At 40.9% G+C, this 17,552-nt stretch overlaps 1 protein-coding gene across 4 annotated transcripts in view; it reads right to left on the reverse strand.

Moving 5' to 3' along the window:
• CTNNA2 (catenin alpha 2) overlaps positions 1 to 17,552 on the reverse strand; it is a 790,749-nt gene that overhangs the window by 745,225 nt on the left and 27,972 nt on the right. Inside the window, exon 1 of one of the 4 annotated variants that reach the window (XM_084626179.1) lies at positions 10,892 to 11,042. The exons of the other annotated variants lie outside the window; for them this stretch is intronic. The gene's annotated coding sequence lies outside the window, so the exon portion shown is untranslated. Of the gene's footprint in view, positions 1 to 10,891; positions 11,043 to 17,552 lie in introns of those variants that run through there. 4 annotated transcript variants of the gene reach the window in all.

The following is a 17,552-nucleotide window of genomic DNA, read 5'->3' on the forward strand; positions in this document are numbered from 1 at the left end:
CTCAGCTGTGGTGCAATTGGTAACGAGGATGTAGAACAAGCTGGAGACCATTTCTTTTCCAGTGGCTCTTTAAGAGCGCAGGTTATTGCTCTTTTCCTCGCTACCTTTTTGGCGGAGTGAGCCTTCCTCTGTGAGAAAGGTGAAAGTTGTCTTTCAGAAGCAGTCGTTAGAGACCATTAACCAGAGGGGGTCCGCTGTCAGGTATCGGATGCCGGCCGCAAAGACTTCTCCATCAGGATAAGTTTAACAAAGCGGTCTCTGTCCTTCCTGATGCGAGCCTTTAAATTGCTGTAGTGAGAGCACTTCTGTGGGACATGTGTCTCACTTAGGCACCGGACACATTGAGAGGTCCATCTGAGACTGGGATCATCTCCTGGCAGAAAAGGCAGTGAACCAGCATACTCTTATGTCCACAATCAAGAACAATCTTGAAAAATTGGAGATGGTTCATAGAAGAACCGTGAGATTGATTAAAGGATTAAAAGACATATCTTTCAGTGACAGACTCACGGAGTTCAAGCTGTAGCTTAACAAAGAGAAGGTTAAAGTTAGTTACAGTCTATAAGTACCTACCTGAGAACCATATTTAATAATGAGCTCTTCAATCTAGCAGAGAAAGGTATAACACAATCCAATGGCTGGAAGTTGAAGCTAAATAAATTCAGACTGGAAATAAGATGGAAATGTTTAAAAATTAGAGAGAGTAATCAACCATTGGAACAATTTACTAAGGGTTGTGGTGGATTCTCCATCACCGACAATTTTTAAATCAAGATTGGATATTTCTGTAAACGATCTGCTCTAGGAATTATTTTGGGGAAGTTCTCTGGTCTGTGTTATACAGGAGGTCAGATATGATTTTTGGCTTGGAATATAGGTACTTCCACAGCTTTCCCCGAGGAAAGCTTTCCATGAAGAAGGAATGGCTTAACTCTTAGTCTCAGATTCAGGAAAATACTGAAGCACATACTTATGTCTATCTTTATTCAGGAGAGAACATAACACATGGTTAACATTTGCGATGTGTTTAAGTGATGTTCTGAACAGGGATGCTTTCCTGCACTGGGATCTTAGATCATATGCTTGGACAGAAAACTGAAGCAAACAGAAATAGATTTTCCTGTGTTTGATTTTTTTTTCCTTATCATGATGGAACATTCACCCCACACCAGCAAGGATGGGGTTCAAGTGGCAACAGAGGCCAATTAGCCATAGGCTGCACCTGCTGGGGAGCTAAGGGTCAATGAGACTGATTGAGAACAAAGCTCAGAAACAGGTAGGGCTTCTATAAAACCTAGAAGATGAGGATGGAGCAGGGGGCTGTAGTCAGGGAGCCAGCAGTCACGCTCCCTGATACAAGGAGGAGAGTAGGACCCTGAAAAAGGCAGGGTAAGAAGCAATACAGGGAAGAAGCAGTAAAGTCTGACACAGATAGAGCTGACCTGCTGGTTCAAGGATCCCCGGATTTCCCTAACAGCCACTGTGGGAGTGGTGCAGCCAGCACAGTGGCAATGGAGAGGACTTCAGGAAGGAGACTGCCACGGTGCACGTCACTCACCACACTGGGCTGGCATCTTCTCTTGGTCTTTCTGGGGATTATCTTGAGGTTGATGCCACAGTCCACAGTCTGCACCCCACTCCTTCTTCGTAGTCCACCTGCAACCCCTCTTGCAGCGTCAGGAACCCCAGCATCCTCGTCATAGCTCATCCTTCTGGCTGCGTCACTGTCTGTGTTCCCCTCTTCCAGGGGAGTTTAGCTCCAAGTCCATCCAATTCCTAAGGGGCGAGTGGTGGGGACCCAGGCTCACCCACTACTCCAGGTCCCAGACCAAGGACCCTCTGGACCACAGACTCCTGCTGTGCCTCCAATTTTTCTCCCTGCTGCTATGTCTCCATATGCCACTTACCCATAGCCCTAACACCTTCTTCACCCTTCCTCAGGGCCTACAATTACCCAGCCTCAGCAGCCAGCCAGGGGCTCCTCTTGCTCACCTAGTCCCTGCCAGCAGTAGCTCTGTGCAAGTTGCAGCAGGTCTCTCAGTCTGTTAGAGACACAGTTTTCACTCCTTGAGCCCCGGGCAGCTACTGATCCTGCTCTGCCCTTAGGTTCTTTTTATATGGGCCTGCTGGAGCTGACTGGCCACTCCTCACATCCCCTCTCCTATTGGCTGCTTTTCATGCAGCCTCCCAAGGGCTCTATTAAGTCCTTATGGCCAGTGTGGGGCAGATGCCTAATCAGATTCCTCCCACTCAAGACCCACCACCCCAGGATAGGGGGTATTACCTCCCCTGCCTCCCACACAGCTGTGCTCGCAGAACGTCTGTCTCCTGTTTCAGGTCACCCACTGGGAGGTACAATCTGCCTCTCTCCTATATGGTCTGAGTCCCTACCACAGCCTGTTCTGCCTCCGTGTGGGTTCTCTTGTCTGTCCGGGTCCTCTCCATCCCAGTCACCTTCTCCATCACCTCCCTACCACTCCCTGCTGGGTGTGGGAGATGGCTCCCTGCCAGGTCCAGTCATCACTGCCAGATCCATCTTGATGGCCTCTGACCTAGCCTGGTTCCCAGGCACCCCTTTTCTATCCTGCCTTCTCCTAAGGGGGCAATGCCTTTATATATGGCCCTCCTCATGGCACCCAAAGCAAACTCTTTGCCTCCCCTTGGCCATGGGACTCCCATTGTCCTTTCCTTACTCAGCCTCTTCCCCTGAACTAGCCATGACCCAACAGCTTATGTATGGGCATTCCCTCTCCAGGTGCCCCTGCTGCCCATGGCCCAAAATGCCAATTTCCTCCTTGTTCTCCTCACAGGTAGGACTGTCCTGGGCTCGCTCTTCTTCTCATTTTCCGGGTGAGGCTTCTGTCCCCCATCCCAGTAGGGGCATGCTCTCTTCCAGTGTCCTTGTCACCTACAGGAATAACATGGCCCTGTCTCAGACACCGGCCTCCTGGCCCTAGTGCCTTGCTTTCCCTCTTTCTCTCTGCAACATCTAGTAACCTTTTCCCATAGAATCTTGAATATATACAGCTGTTGTTCAGCTTGCTGGGCTATATAGATTGCAAGTACTCCTGTGCCTCCCATTGGGTCTGTTGGGTTTCAAGTACCTGCTACAGCAGGGCCTAGATTCACCCTTGCTGCTTGTCAGCCCATTTCTTCAGGGGTAGCAAATCTGGAGTCCAGCCTGGGAGGGTATATGAGCCTTCAGCAAAATGTGGTTCCACATATTGCTGTTCCATTGTCTCTCAATCTTCACTGTCTCTACTTATGTCTTTTCTTACTCCCCTTATGTGAGGGTCACTTCCCACACTGGCCTCTTCCCCGTTTCCTTGTATCAAGGGCAACCATGTGCCCGCATTCTCCATCACGGGTCACGTGCACATCACTCACAAAGCTGAGCTGGCATCTCCTCCTTGTTGTTCTAGGGATTAACTCAAGGCTGATGCCCCCGTCCATGGTCTGCACACCATCATTACTTCTTCTCGGTCCACCTGCAACCCCTCTTGCAGTGCCAGGAACCGCAGCATCCTCTTTATAGCAGAGCCCTACATCCGTTTCACTATCCATGTTCCCCCCTTTCGGGGGAGTTTAGCTCCTAGTCCATCCACTTTCCCCAGTGGCGACTTCAGTTTAGAGATGCAATGGAGGATCAGGATAAAATGTGTCTCAGGGGGGTGGAGGAGGGTGACTTGGAGCAGGAGTGGGATGACTTGTGAGCGCAAGCTCCAGCAACTCCAAGGGAGGAGGCATCCCTGCCCTCAGGGGTTACACACATCAGGGGAGTGTGTGTGATGAGGCATTCACTCCACACCAGCAAGGATGGGATTAAAGTGGCAAAAGAGGCCAATTAGCCTTAAGCTGTACCTGCTGGGGAGTTAAAGGGCAATGAGATGGATTGAGAAAGAAGCTTACCTGGGCAGGAACAGGTAGGGCTTCTATAAAGCCTAGAAGCTGAGGATAGAGTAGGGGGCTACAGTCCGGGAGCCTGCAGTCACACACACTGATACAAGGGGGAGAGTAGGAGCCTGAGACAGACAGGGTAGGAAGCAGTCCAGGGAAAGAGCAGTAAGTTCTGACAGAGACAAATCTGAACGGGTGGGTCCAGGTTCTCCTACCACCCACTGTGGGAGTGTTGCAGCCAGATAGATGGACACTATCTGAGACTTTGAAGAAGGAAACTCTGATAATACCCTGAAAGCGGAGGACAATAGTAATTTGGCCAGAGGCCTAAGCCACAAAGCAGAGGTGCTGCAGCTCCTGACCAGCAAGAGAGGGGCTGCAGAGTGTGTGACTAAGGTAACAGGCTGACTGACTGCCAGATGGGGTATGGACACTGGTGATCTAATTCCCCAAATGAACTATAAGGAGGACTTGCCAAGCAGTGAGTAGCATGACCCCTGACACTTTTCCCTCAGATTGACAAGTAATGCGATCAGATTTCTGCCCACAGCTATAGGAGTGGTAGTAAACAGCAGTACAAGCTTCCTCATCTTTAGGGGAGAGAACTCCATATTGGTGCAAAATGATTATGAATAAAATTATTATAACTTATTTTACTAGGTTGTTACAAACTTGTTTGTGCCTTTACTGAGTATTAAGAGATAGTTACAAGTATCAGAGTAGCAGCCGTGCTAGTCTGTATTTGCAAAAAGAAAAGAAGTACTTGTGGCACCTTAGAGACTAATAAATTGGTTAGTCTCTAAGGTGTCACAAGTACTTCTTTTCTAGTTACAAGTATGTTATAGCCAGAAAGCTTGTAAATATAACCTATGATTAACTAGTTATGTTATAAAATGTGAACTCTAATCAATGAAATTATAAATGTTTAAAACTCTTGTTCACTTTTTAAATGTTGAAATGGGAAACACCTTTGTGAAATGCATACTTGCAAATATGTTAGCTAAATGCAAAGGCCCTCTTAAAGCTCCTAATATTATTGCTATGAAAACATGCTATATACAATCACAGATATCATAGAAATGTAGAACCGGAAGGGACCTCAATAGGTCATCTTGATCAATCCCCTGCACTGAGGAAGGGCTAAGTAAAGACCATCCGACAGGAGTTTGTCTAACCTGTTCTTAAAAACCTTCAGTGACGGAGATTCCACAACCTCCATAGGTAATTTGTTTCAGTGTTAACAAACCTAATGTCTAGCTTAAATCTCCCTTGCTGCAATTTAAGCTCATTACTTCTTGTCCTGTCTTCAGTGGTTACTGAGTATGATTTATCACTCTCCCCTTTATAGCAGCCTTTTATGCAGTTGAAGATTGTTATGTCCCGCCTCAGTCTTCTCTTCTCCAGACAAAAACAACCGCATTTTTTCACCCTTTCCATGTAGATTATGTTTTTTAGACCTTTAATCATTTTTCTTGCTTCCCTCTGGACTTTCTCCAGTTTGTCCATGTCTTTCCTAAAGTGTGGTGCCCAGAACTGGACACAATATTGCAGATGAGGCTTTATCATTGTGGAATACAGGAAAAGAATTACTTCTCATGTCTTGCTTACAACACTCCTGCTAATACATCCACAAATGATGTGTGTTTTGCTTTCTTTTGCAACAGTACTACATTGTTGACTCATATTTAGTTTCATGCAGTTGATAGATTTCCATTTCATACGGCTAAATGCAGTGCCTTGCATAATGACAGGTTTCAGAGTAACAGCCGTGTTAGTCTGTATTCGCAAAAAGAAAAGGAGTACTTGTGGCACCTTAGAGACTAACCAATTTATTTGAGCATGAGCTTTCGGCTACAGCTGTAGCTCACGAAAGCTCATGCTCAAATAAATTGGTTAGTCTCTAAGGTGCCACAAGTACTCCTTTTCTTTTTGCGAATACAGACTAACACGGCTGTTACTCTGAAACCTGTCATATTTAGTTTGTGATCCTCCAGATCCTGTTCTGCAGTACTCCTTCCTAGGCAGTCATTTCAAATTTCGTATCTATGCAATTATTATTCCTTCTTAAGTTTAGTACTTTGCATTTTTACTTATTGAATTTCATCCTATTTATTTCAGACCATTTCTCCAGTTTGTCAAAATCATTTTGAATTCCAGTCCTGTCCTCCAAAACACTTGCAACCTTTCCCTGCTTGGTATCATCTGTGTACTCTCTATGCCATTATTCAAATAATTTACAAGGATGTTAAACAGAACTCAACCCAGGATAGATCTGTATAGGACACCACTCGATATGCCCTTCCAGCCTAACAGTGATACTATTAATAACTTCTCTCTGAGTATGATTTTCCAAGTAGTAGTGCTCCCACCTTATGGTAGGTTTGTCTAGGCCATATTTCCCTAGATTGTTTATGAGAAGGTCATGTGAGATTAACAAAAGCCTTACTAAAGTCGAGATGTATCACATTTACTGCTTGCTCCTATCCACAAGGTTTGACAGGGGGAAGTAGTAGATTTGATTTATGTACCAACATGGAATCTACGGGCCATGTTAAACTAGTCTAAGAAGTCATTTAAGTGTAGAATATTTATATTAATGGGGGATTAATTACTTACTGGCAGTATGCAAGCCAACCCTCATCCTACTCCAGGAGGCAAGAATAATCTCTCCACAAATTGTTGTTAGAATGAAGAACTCTAGCTAAAGATTTTCTATGAGTTTATTTAATTTTAAAAGGCAATTTTGAAAGCTGAAATCTTTTATATGAAGAACTGGAGTGTTTAGACTTTTTGAAAACAGAATTTCATTTCCTGACAAACGCTAAAAAAAAATCTCAGAAAATGGACTAAGTAGGAAACAAATGTTAAAACTAATTTTTAAAGTTATCTGTCACTTTTCTGCCACAAGAACAACAATGGCAATTAAAGAAATGTTATATATTCGTTAGGCAGACTGCATATTAGAGCTGCATGTGTCACCTGAGCCAAACCTAAAGCCACAAAGCCAATGAAAGGGTGACAGAAACAGATTTGAATATAAACAAGAGGTATGTTTCCTATAATCTAATGAAAATAGGAAAGAGGCGGGTATAACAAGACTCTGAAGTGAGCAACCCATTCACACATATCCCTGCTACTTTTAGACAGCAAACGTTCCATAAGTCATCCTGTGCATCTCTATAAGCAAGCTGCCACAGACAAATGAGAAAAAGAAAGATGACTCAAGAAGAAACCCACCCAAGGAGAACTTCCCCAAAACTTCAACGTGGATTAATGAGAGAAGTTTACTAAAATGCTGCCAAGAGATTAGGTTTAAATTCATATAATGATTCTATTAGGATACTCAAATCCTACTGTAACTTAAAATATTAACAGTTTCTCCTCTTATTTACCAAGTTGTTACACCATGTATTTCTGGAGAGGAGATGGGGCTATACATTGGTTAAAAAAAGAAAAGAAATAGTGGTATTTAATTAGATTTTAAAATTCTTAATATCTGTAATTGACCTGTCTCAAAACTGTCCTTAAATGGCTTCTTTTAAGTAACTGATTTAAATATTTTCTTCAATTTCATAGGATTTAGTTAAGATTCCTTATTTTGCTCAATTACAAACTATCTGGTTATTTACTACTAATCAACAGGATCCATCTGCCCTTAAACAAAATCATTTTGTCCAGTAAAAACTGTTTTAAAATATCTAATAAGATACTACAGAATGGATTCCCAATAGTTTTGGGAAACAAAATAATTTGATCTCAACTTACCAAGAGGAAATGCCCCACCAAAGGCAGGTTCACTGTCAAGGATATAATCTCTTTTAAAAGGTCTCCACAGAGAGATTGTAAAGGAACTGACCAGTTTATCATTTGTTTTCAGATACTGAGGTATGTAAAAAAAAAACAACCCGTGACCAAAGAGTGGGAACTACAACTGTAAGTTAGCAATAGCAGAAACAATTAGTAAGAACTGGCCCTACCATTTCTTGTTTCTCTAAACTAAATATTTTTAGTAATTTTAGAATAAAATTACTTGCTATCCAATTATTTAAAATTACCCTTTCAAATCCCACACATGTTCCTGCCCAACATCTTCAGTTCTGACCCAAAGAACCATTTTCAAAGCATTATGGAGTTTTCCACCAACATACTACTGAGAATTGTTATTTTCATTTTTGGCCATCTGGGATGGAATAACTTTAAGACCCTCTTGTCAAAGAGAAGTAATAAATGAACACTGTCCTCAAATAAGTTATGTGATCCAGATCTGATATTTTCACGAACAGACTCTTAAAGGTCCAGAATTTTAGAATTGGAGACATACATTAAAATTAAGAAGTTTCAAGAAGTCCTAATACTGAATAGTATATTTTATGACCTTACTGCAAGGGTTAATAATGTGAAAAGGTCTGAAAAAGTTACTGGTTCCCCAAGTGCCATGCCTAACCCACTTCTGAAAAATATATTCTTCTGGGAGCATTGCACTAACTCATGCTACTTCCCAGAGATTCCTTCCATTTATACATTACACAATTTTCTCTCCGCCTTTTTATATGTGGCGCACACGTGGGCGCACACATTTTTTTTCAGAGATTCTAAGGCCAGAAAGGACCACTGTGGTCATCATGTCTGACCTGTATAACACAGGTCAGGGAACTTCCCCAAAAATAATTCCTAAAGCAGATCTTTCAGGAAAACATCCTTTCCTGATTTAAAAACTGTCAGTGATGGAGAATCCATCATGATACTTGGTAAACTGTTTCAGTGGTTAATTACTCTCTCTCACTGTTAAAAAATTCTGCCTTATTTCCAGTCTGAATTTGTTTAGCTTCAACTTCCAGCCATTGGATTGTGTTATACCTTTCTCTGCTAGATTGAAGATCCCATTATTAAATATTTTCCCCCAGGTAGGTATTTTTACACTGCAATCAAATTGCCCCTTAACCTTCTCTTTGTTAACCTAAGCTTCAGTATCACTATGAGGAAGGTTTTCTAATCCTTTAATTGTTTTTGTGGGTCTCCTATTTATCAACATCCTTCTTGAATTCTGGACACCAGTATTCCAGCGACATTTTCACCAGTGCAAAATAAAGAGGTAAAACAACCTCTTCATTTCTACTCAAGATTTCCCTGTTTATGCATCTAAGGATTGTGTTAGATCTTTTGGCCCCAGCATCACATTGGGAGCTCATGTTCAACTGATTATCTGCCATTACCCTCAAATCTTTTTCAGAGTCACTGCTGCCCAGGATAGAGTCCCCCCATCCACTATGCACAGCCTAAATTCTTTATGCCTAGATGTATACATTTCGATTTAGCCATATTAAAACATATATTGTTTGCTTGCACTCAGTTTACCAAATAATCCAGATCACCCTGTATCAGTGCCCTGTCCTTGTCATTATTTACCGCTCCCTATCCAGGTTTTGTGTCATCTGCATGTGTGATCAGGGATTATTTTATATAATGTAGATGTAATGTTCTGCCTTACCATTGGTCTAACTGAACAACAAGTTCTGGAACATGCACACATCCCCAACATACTTCAGAATATGAAAAATATAATGACCATGACTTGTTGTTTACTTTACGAAGAATATCTTACTTCAGCATGGTCAGACAGATAATGAATTAGCTATATAACCCAATAGCCACAATCCCTATTTTAAATGCAAATGCCAATATTTTCAAAGTTGGGGGTACTAAACTTAGGCAACTATAGCCTATTTAGCTACATAAATAAAAAAGGCTTGATTTTCAGAGGTGTAGGGCACACACAGCACTCACGTTTGAAAATGTTGACATTACTGAAAGGAATTCAGGTAGATGTACACTTACCACAGACATCTGAAGAAACAATTGTTCATTTACAGTCCTGGCCGTACTGTGCCTTAAATAATACTGAAGAAGTTTTCTTTTAGCTCAAAAGAAACAAAGAATGTTATCTATGAGAGCTCATCTTACATCCACATGTAATGGCCGCCATCACACACCCCTTCAATAAAGTAACTTGCACACAGGGTTTTTAGGCACTAATTAAAGAATTTTACACATTGAAGCTATTATAATCTTAATAGAAACAAAAGTGAAAAGAGAGGATAAAACAGGAAGAAAAAAAGTGCCTGTAACACATATTTGTTCTATAGAATAAATACAATGGCAAAAATTTTCAATGCAGTGAATCACAAGCACAGTCATAAGACATTTTAATACTACCCATTATTCCTCATGCCACTAAAATAATTAATACATCTTTTGAATCACAAATTGACTTTAGCTATTGATCAGAAATCTTGATGTCCTTGGAAGGAGCAGAATTTTCAAGAAGTCTTTATACCATTAAGCAGTCTAAAATAGATTTATATAGAGTACTACACAATGGAACCAGCTTTCTGGCTTATAACAATACCTCAGCAACCATACAACTACAGTATCAACCCAAATGTAAGCCACAGTAAGGAATGTGGAGAATTTCAGATTTTATGGAAAATAAAATTATAGTACTTGGCTGAGACACTTCTGTGCAACAAGAAGGGAAAAAAAACAGGTACCTTTTCACAGTGTTGTTCTTTCAGATGTGTTGCATATGTCCCTTACACTGTAGGTGTGTGTACGTCTAGTGCACTGGTGCCAGTGGCACCTGTCAAGGCAGCTCTGCCCACTCCCGAGCTACACGTGTTCTGAACCGAGGGTATAAAGGGCGAAGCTCCCCATCCCTCCTTCAGCTCCTTTGCATTGGAAGCCAATAGTAATTCCAATGTGTCAGGGAAGGAAGGTGCATTGCGTAATGCACATGTGCAACGTATCACAAAGAATAACCATTATGAGAAGGTAACATTTTTTCCCTTCAAGTGCTTGCTTATGTCCATTACATTGTAGGTGACTCCCATGCTGTGACCCCAGGCAAGAGGGCTTGGGATTGCATCAGAACAGGGACTGTAGGACTGCTTTTCCTACATTAACAACCTCCTTTGATGCAGCTGTCAGTTGACAATACCTGGCGAATGTATGAAGAGAAGACCATGTCACTGCCCAGCAGATGTCCACAATGGGGATGTATACCACAGAAGACGGTGAGGCTGAATGTGCTCTGATTGAGCGTTCTGTCAGCTTGTCAAGAGGCAGTATCCCTTTGCCAGTGTAATACATGCCAATGCAGATAGTGATCCATTCTGAAAAGGTCCCTGTGTTGAAACTGTTTGTCTTTTCATATGCTCTGCAGATGAAGATTGAAAGAAATGTGAAAGGGCTTTGTCCTACCCAGGTAAAAAGACAAAGCTCAGTGAATATCCAGGTGTGCAGCATTCACTCATCTTTGTGAACATGCAGCTTCAGAAAGGAAACTGGCAAGCATCTGGATATATTCAGGTGGAAATCAGACACTACTTTTGAGGGTAATTGAGTGTGGGATATGAGGGTGATAAACTGATTTGAGCCAAGCCTGTAATGCTCTGAGGGCAGCCTGGTATGAGGTGTCACACAAGTACACAAAGCCATGTGGCCTAAGACCCTGAGGTAATTCCTCACAATGGTCTGTGGGTGATCCTTGAGGGACATACAGAGGTCCCATATAGTCTGAAATCTGGAAAGAGACAGAAATGCTGTTGCAGAGATTGAGTCCACAACGGTCCCGATGAATTTGTAGAGACAATAATGTCGACTTTTCTTTGTTTTACTTCAGGACCAGGATGTTGAACCAATAGAGAATTTGATGGACAATGGCATTTGCCTGACATTTGGAGTGACCCCAAACCAACAAAGATGCTGTTCCCAGAGCTGCTTTGTCTTGGCCTTGAAACCCCAGTGAATTTTATGTGGTGCGCTCGTGGGCCATTCCCAGCGAATGGAGCACCACACATGGACCTCACCCATGCACTTGAAACAGTGTGAATGAGAGTCACCAATGGGCATGGGCTTTCAGCACTCCAAGCAGTTTCAACCTTAGGGACCCGGGCATAGCCTCTCCAGTACTGAGATGGGCCTGGAGGCCCACCTGAGAGGGGAAAAAAATTAAAACCAGAAAAATGTAAACCAAAATAAATATTAACAGAAAACTAACATCAAACAAAAAACGAAAGTGTACCACTAGTAACAAAAAAGAAAAATATAAAAAGAACTTAGTTCACAGGGAACAGAATATGCTCTGACTACCAACAATAGTAAGAAGGAACTGAAGGAGGTGTGGGCTGGTTCCGCCCTTTACAACCTCAGTTTGGAGCATGAGGAGCTTGGGTGTGGGCGGGGCCATTCCTACCAGTCCTGCTTGGGAAAATTCTCCAACACGCCACTTGCAGACATCTACATATGCAAGCATTCAAAAAAAAGAACTCTGATTTCTCTGCATCCTAAGTGTCTCAATTTTGTGGAATATATCTAGAGATTTAAAAAAAAAAAAGAAAGGAAGAAAAAGCAACTAAAGGATAGTCAGGTAGTATGACAATTTGACAAGACAACACAATTATGTTAATTTTAGAATAAGTTTTAATATAATAAAACATCACTCTAATAATATATTCAGTAAAAATAGTGCCACTCTAGTTTTGCAGATTTCAATAAAACCCAGCAATTTCACACTATCAATGATCAACTATTCAATTATAATACTGATAGAAAATTCAGTGGAATAAACTCTATTAAAGATACTCTTACAGACCAACAATCTGATCCTGCAAACACTGACCATAGGGCATGATATTTAAGATTGTAGTATGTTGCCTACCTCTGCAGCAAGATGCACAGTTCACTTGGCGGTTTAAAATAGTGCAAATAGTGGATTATCTGTAACTTGAAGTCTTTAACTCATAATTTGAGGACTTCAGTAACTCAGCCAGAGTTTATGGGTCTATTACAGGAGTGGGTGGGTGAGGTTCTGTGGCCTGTGATGTGCAGAAAGTCATGATCATGATGGTCCCTTCTGAGCTTAAAGTCTATGAGTCTTCCCTGCAGTTAAGTCAAGTGATCAGCCTTTGCCTTGTCCATTTGTAGAATTTGCACTGCTACATCCCAGACTGTACATAAATCTTTTTGCAGCTACATATGAAATGACTTGCCCTATAGATGTTTCTTCTGCAGATCAAAGACCTTAATATAATGTCTTTGATTACATATTTGGCAGAACAGTGCTTCCATTTTTTTAAAAAAAATGAGTAGTAATTCTCAACCATCCTGCTGAAGATTGTCATTGTTAGGTAGTCTTCTACAATAGGGATCTGTGAAGACAGTATCCTAAAACACATAGACGGTTTTTGGCAATCTTGTTCTCCGAATGTATTATATATGCAGATCCACACACTGACAATCTCCTGTGCTTAAGAACTTTAAAAAAATATGTCAAGAGTTGGAGAGAAACTAAGGGATGGCTGGGGGATAGGTTGGTTCGTTCATGCTGTCTTATCTTTACCTTTTTTCTCTCAAACCATCTCTATTTCAATGACACTTTCAGATATACCTATTTAGTAATGTTTGACCACAGTATGAGCTTCTAAGCAGCATTCTTCCCTTAATTCCAAGTTTCAAAGAATATGATTTTCATTACAAATTCTAAGACACATCTAATATATAATGCAGTGCATTAACCTTAATTAACTGTCTTTTTATGAATGCTATTTAGTATTGGAGAAGCCTTGGAGAGATAACATCTCATTTTCTTAAGTAAATCTAACATACAGTATAATACACCTAAATCACATGCCATGTAATGGAATAGTTGGAAACTTAAAACAATTCAGCAATATATGTTCATAGTTATTACACTGATGTAAGAACACTAACAGACATTTTAATTAATCATTTAGAAAATTGAATAGCAGTGCAAGCTGTACAGATCTGCAAGAGAGAATGGTTAGGAAACTTTCCTGATTGCTATTGGTCAGTAGGCGACTACATGTGCACCAAAGCCAATTCAGTTGGTATTCTCTATCTTCCACTCCCCTTTAAAAAACAAACAAACAAACAAACCACAACCCTGAAACGACTTTTTTGAAATGAGCACATCTTGTGGATGGATTACAATTTGAAGCCAGATTGCAATTTGAAGCAAATTCTTACAGATGAGTTTTAAACTTCTGAAAATGGGACTTTATGATGGAGGTACCGATGTAGTTAACCATCTCAGCTCAAAAATCTTTCTTCAGTGGTTGAGATGGAAATAAAAAAAAAGTGTATTGAGAGGACTGAAGAGAAGACTGGTGACTAGACATCACCAAATCAGCTATGGAATAGTCACCTGATTTAAAGCTGTGCTGGAAGGAAGATAAATTAAATACTAAAGTGTGTTTGTAAAAGGCACCTTTACAATCCACAAAATTTAAAAAAAAATTATATATTGCAGATTTGAAATTGAACCCTTCTAGAATCTTTGTCTTACCTAAGAACCTAGGCATAATGGAGTGAATTAGAAGAGAAATTAAATTGTTCATATTTTTAACCCCTGGAGCCACTCTAATTCTCTCTCATTATGAAGAATATCCCATATATAGTTTGACATTTACTTCTATCCATGAGCAGGGATTTTGACTTTTTTTTTTTTAAAGAACACAACTTTTGTTAAATAACTGTTTTTCTGAACAAACTCAAAAGCCCTTCAGAGAGTATTTTTCTGCATGATTGGTTCATCGTGGGCTTTCCGTCTTCCTGTAATTAGCAGATCAGTAGTTGATATACCGATGAAAATAGAAGGGTTATAATGGGGAACTCTTTACTGCAGTACTGAAAAAGTGCTACAACGTTTACACTATTCATGTTTAATGGTACTCCCACACAAACTGTCAACATTCTAACAGTGTGATTTTATTTTATTAAATATATTTATATTGATTAGTTTTATCCTCACAAAACAATAATTGAGTTGTAGGCACATTCTATACAGAAGTTGTCTTTTGACATCTTGATATTTCACTCTTTGTATTCTATGCAGGACAATTTACCTCTTATTGGTTGATGAGAGAATTGGACAACACAGAAAAAGAGAGGTGAAACTGGTCATGAACATGGACTTTAAATGTAATGGGAAAGTACAGTAACTTTATATGAATGGGAGGGGAGCCTATTGGCTGTTCTGCGAAATATGCACATTTGCTCCTTCCTGAGGAGTCTGAAAGAGGGTGCTTAGTATAACCATTGGTTTTAAGGAGGTCTGTGATTGGCTTTGGATTAAACAGTCCTCTAATGGCAGCCATTATCACCTTTCAGCAGAATAATACTGACCTTGTACATCCACAGCCTTGCAAAAGGAATCACAAAGGTGTATGAAGCCATCAATATACGCATACAGAGAAAACCAAAATGGGGTTACTAGTCTGAAACCATTCCCTGTACTCCAACTTGGGAAAGACTTCTTGAAACTTGAGAAGCACTTACATATGTCAGAAATTGAGTGGGTTCCTGTGGTGCTCCGGGGTTTCATCCACATCAATAAGAGGATGTGTCACCCCCTGCCCTGTAACCCTGAGTGTTGCTGTGCTATACAGCTTTGGCTAAGAGCCCTGACACCAGCAGCCTTGTCACAAAATGGCCTCACTAGCAGATGGGTTACTCATTGCATGGTGTTACCAATGCCCTTCCACTCCCAAATCTCCCCAAACCCATCTCCTCTGCAGTGTCCAGTCCCCTTGATACTCACAGAAGTTAAGTTCACTACCTTCAAAGAAACAGAGGACACACCAGCCTGTTACTTTAGTGGAGGACTTCACCCTTCAGTTTAATACACAGCACTTTGATGGATTTGTCATGAAATAATAAGTTTAACAAAGAACAGATATTTAAATAAGTAAGAATATGCTTACAAGTAAAACAAAACAATTTCTAGTAACTAAAACTCAACTTCAGCAAGTTACAATCTCTATCTAAGCAGGTTTCTCACCTACAGTCAGTTTCAGGCCAAGCGGATCCACTTTTCATGAGCTCATAGAGTGCTACTCACCCTTTGATCCCTAGGTAGTGGATGCCAAAATAGCTTTCTCTTTCTGGTTATATTTCCCAAAGTCTATTGTGTCTGTTTCAGGAGCCAGAAAGGCTTTCTGAGGGATGCAGACTCCATTTCCCATTATGATCCTTATGCAGTCTTCCCTCCCACCACTCATTTAGCTTGATGACTTTGTTTAACTTCTATTTAGATGCACTTTTCATTGTCCTCTGAGGTGTTAGCTGGCTCCCTTTACATTGTAGACAAAGGAAAACAAGTGAAAACATTTTTTTTTGTCTAGGACAGGGTGGGCTTATGCACTTCTTACAAAACATCTTTTAAGACATCTTTCCAGCACACATCTATAATTCTTTACAAATCACCTGTACATACATCAAACAATAATATTAATGACCAGTTTGTTACCAGTTTGCATATGATGCCTTACATGACACCTTTTAGATACAGATTATGACAACCATGTTTTGAGGGCAATGAGTGTGTCAGGCCTGATGTGAATTATGGTATGGTCTTCACTCTGCCAGTTGGCATTAAGGAACTCCCTGGGTCACAGCTCCAAATCCAACATCTTTATATTTACTGTTAAGCCAACAGAGCTGAAGAGGTAGCATATACTCTTTAAAACATGTATTACTCCACGATACAATTGTACTCTTTGAACCGGTTTCAGAGTAGCAGCCGTGTTAGTCTGTATTCACAAAAAGAAAAGGAGGACTTGTGGCACCTTAGAGACTAACCAATTTATCTGAGCATAAGCTTTCGTGAACTACAGCTCACTTCATCGGATGCAGTCAGTCAAAAAAAAAAACCTGAATGCATCCGATGAAGTGAGCTGTAGCTCACGAAAGCTTATGCTCAAATAAATTGATTAGTCTCTAAGGTGCCACAAGTACTCCTTTTCTTTTTACTCTTTGAACCAGCCATCCAGATACAGATACACCTGCTGGCTCTGATAATGGTGGACAGACATGACTGTCATATATTTTATTAACATAGAACTTCAGCCAGTCTGAACAGTTATGTCCTTATTCATATGATTACCACTCAGATTGAATACGAGATACTTCTTGTACCTCTGCCTTAACAAGACGTGCAAGTACGCATGCAGAAGGCCAAGGGCCCCAAACCAAATATTCCCCTCAGAGACTACATGGAATTTTAAATGCTGAGATATGAATTTAATGTTCAAAATCTATAACAGAACATAGGCTTTTTTCTTTTGTTGGGGCATAAGGAAATTAAACCAATGAAAACCATCTCCCCAGTAAAGCTCTGGAATTAACTCAATAGCACCTATCCCCAAATGGAAGTAGATTTCATTTCATTCAGGAATCTGTTGAGAAGGATCCTTGAGATCCAATAAGTGGTTTAGAAGGTTTTGGCAGGCCTCAAACCAAAGCATTTGATCACTGGTCCATGTCTGCAAAAACTGGCACAATTTGTCCCGAAAAGGAGGAATAAGTGTAGGCTAGTTCTCAAGCTGTAATTTGGATAGTGTAGAGGCAAACATGCACATTATATGCCTCTGTTATGTTCTGTCATGGGCCAAATCTGGCGTGTTAGAGGATAGAATGCTTGTGAAGGACTGGTGTCCATTGATGCCATCCAGCCATTGTGTTTTAGGTCTTCCAGGTGGTCTTTTCCATCCTGCTGTCATTGGATCAAAGATAATTCTTGCAGGGAAGTTGGTAGGCATCAGAGCAGATTACCATACCTCCATAAGGAGCACTGGGTG

This window comes from Lepidochelys olivacea (assembly GCF_965140295.1).
Source record: "Lepidochelys olivacea isolate rLepOli2 genome assembly, chromosome: 4".
In the NCBI taxonomy this organism is placed as follows: Eukaryota; Metazoa; Chordata; order Testudines; family Cheloniidae; genus Lepidochelys; species Lepidochelys olivacea.